Below are 3,118 nucleotides of genomic sequence, written 5' to 3'. Positions count from 1 at the left end.
CAGACCTCTCTCTCTCTCTTTCTCGTACACGTCCACCCCCCAAAACCGACTTCCTTCCACCTTTCTTCTCCTTCTTTCTTCATTTTTCTAAGGCAACACTCTTGCACCGAGCCACCATGCCATACTATGACCACCATAGAACACTCTTGTCACCATTGGACTACCGTCGTATCGCCGGAGTTGCCAGAAAGCTAACTAGAAGGAGCTCCAACAGCTCGCCCCTATTTCGAGCTAAGATTGTTATTGCAGCACCGATGCAGCTGTTCTCAAGCTGCTGCCGCCCCACTATTGCCATGGAGACCTCTAGCCACCTCCTCTGACCTCCCCCAACATTGTTCCTCCGCCTACAATCGCCACAAAACAGTCGGGCAGCCCAACAAAGCCCCAGGACCGCCGGACTCCTCTGTCGCCCTTTTTAGACCCTCTGTTGTGCCGGTTCTATTTTCAACTACCATCCTCCGCTACACCGCCTTCCTCCACCCATCTCCGACCACCACACACTCCCCAATATCCCCTCGGACCTTTGCCACCAGCCCCATGAAGCTCCAACGCCGCTAGAGCTCTTAAACGGCCCAGACCAACTTACCCTGTTTACGCTCCTTTACTCTGTTCCACCCGCTGCAGCTTCTATTAGTTGCTATCGGTACCATCTTCGGCCACCGCAAGCCACCACCGACTACCTCCAGCTAGCTTAAGGTCCCCTCAAGCCTCTTGCCACTCGTCGCCGCCTCAAAGCCCGACGGAAAGGCCGCCACAACCGCGAACAGCCCGGCCCACGCCAGCCCTATTCCGACTGTGCTTTGTTTTTGGGCCTAGGTCGGTTCCGTTGAGCTTATTTTGTGGGCATGCGAATTGGGCTGAAGCCCAATCTATTTGAGGCTGTGAAGTTGGGCCTTGTACTAGGCCCGTGGACCCATTAAGCGGGAAGTTTGGGCCCGTGATTCGAGGTTTTGGTTCGCGATTTGTTTGAGCCTGATGTTTGTACCAAAAGTTTTCAAGGACCGCCGCCACATTCGCCTTGCCCGATTGACGGTGAATTGACCTCTAATCCTTGGTTAGGACGTTAATTGCATTTAGAGTTAGTTTAATTAGATTATTAAGGTGTTTAGGTAGATTAATTAGGACCGGGTTGGGTTAGAGACATGGTTTAGGTTAAATGACCCTAATTAGTTAGAGTAGTCTGACTGTGGCTAGTTAGAACTAAGTTACGTGATTGATTGGTTATTTGGACTTAATCTTGTGTAGTTGAATTGTATGTTCATCATCGGATTATTTGTATGCGCTTGATTTGTGATTCATCCATATTGTTTGATTAAATACCTGGGTGGATGGTGGATTGAATTGATTGATTGGTCGAAAGTTGACCACCCTATCTATAGATGTAGAGTCTAGTGGATAACGTGTATATCTATGTGATCATATGTGGACGTGGGTTGCATGGTTTGCATAAAAGAGGTTGTAGCTCGGTCTTGAGCACACTTATATGACATTTGGCTAAACGCAAAAATAAAATGGGTTGATTGCTGATTGTGCTTGAATGGTCACACGATGGGATTTTTCTTGACAACGTCGTGCCGTGTCGATCAGAATTCTACGACTTGTTAGATGGACGGCTTTCTGTGTAGTCGGATTGAGCGAATGCCGGTCGCAGCTTGTGACGGACCGAAGCCTTTCTAGGGATTCCTCGTAATTACGTGTCGTGTCGATCGGAATCACTTGGACTATCAGATGCCGTCGCCGGAAGTAAGAGACGAAGCCTGGTCCTACTAGTAAACACCGCCGGTTGTAGTGTAAAGTCACACCGATCGTGTGTAATTGGGCCGGATGGCCGTTAATAATTGAACCCCGTGTGGTGTCCTGTGTATGCAATTGATGTGATATCCATTGATTGTTATGTTTGACATATTGAGCCGAATATTGCATACCATGTGATTTTCAACGGGTGAGCTGCATGTGATTGGGATATTTATATGTTAATATGTGCTTGGGCGATAGGACCCTTCGGACGAGTCAACGCCCTAACCGAGTTTAGGCATTGACTCACGAAGATTTTTATCTCACCCCATGTTAACCATTTCAGGTCCACAGTGATGCAACGACATGTCGGGTTTGGGGTCTCGATTGACCGGTTCTATGATATTGTGTATCGTCCATAACCGGGCACCAACAGGGCTTGGGAATTGCACATCACCATGGTATGGGTGGATGAAGGCTTGCCATATTAAGTGGTACATGTCTTTAAAGCCTGGTTCTTGGATGATGGGGTGGAAACTTAGGGCCTACTCCGTGGACTCGAGGGGCCACCCGATACGCTTCCACCTGTTTCTTCTTGGGTTACGATGGAACTCGATACGCCGGATGGTGAGATCGTAGATCCCGAGCATGACTTTGACCCTAACCATGACCCAGACCCGATTGAGAAAGATATCGTTGAGCCTTCTTCGGAGCGTTCATTGGCTTCCGACCGTGACCCTTCACCATGACTTCGAGGGTTCATAATCTTTTACTAGGTACTGACATGGATTTTTGGGAGTAAATGATAACTTAACCATACCGACCCTCATTACCCTTTTTGTTGGTCTTAAAGAGCTGCCCTAAAGAATGGGGTTATATTTGACCGTAACTCTGTAGGGTTAATAATCATCTGCTTTTGGTACTGTATTGAAAGTTGTTCTTGTATATAATTGATGTTGTTGATCTTATTTCTATGGCTACTGTTTTTCTTAATTTGGGAGAGTTCGCATTTCCGCATGCGCGCTATGGTATCGTTGGTCACTAGCGTACCCGAGACGTTATCTTTTTTCGACCCGAGGCGTTTTGGCAGATATGCCGCGTACTTGAGAGTTGGGGTGTGACAAGAATAGCCTCCAACAAATTTTGGTTGTAAGATAAGTTGGGAGGTGATGATTGTAAGCCCGAGGTTTTGTGTGGTGTGTAATAGCTTTCCTATATTTTGGGATGTAAGATAGATTAGGGAAGCCCAGAGCATGTAATCAAAGATTAAGGATGAACATCCACTTATATAAAATCTAGTATTTTGTAATTGTCTTGAAAGCTGCTATGTCTGCTATTTAAATAGGATAGATAGTTCCCTACATATAAAAACAAAGGTTAGCCG

This window comes from Rhodamnia argentea, chromosome 11 (assembly GCF_020921035.1).
Source record: "Rhodamnia argentea isolate NSW1041297 chromosome 11, ASM2092103v1, whole genome shotgun sequence".
NCBI lineage: Eukaryota > Viridiplantae > Streptophyta > Magnoliopsida > Myrtales > Myrtaceae > Rhodamnia > Rhodamnia argentea.
The sequence above is the reverse complement of the archived record's forward strand: the minus strand, read 5'-3'. Positions refer to the sequence as shown.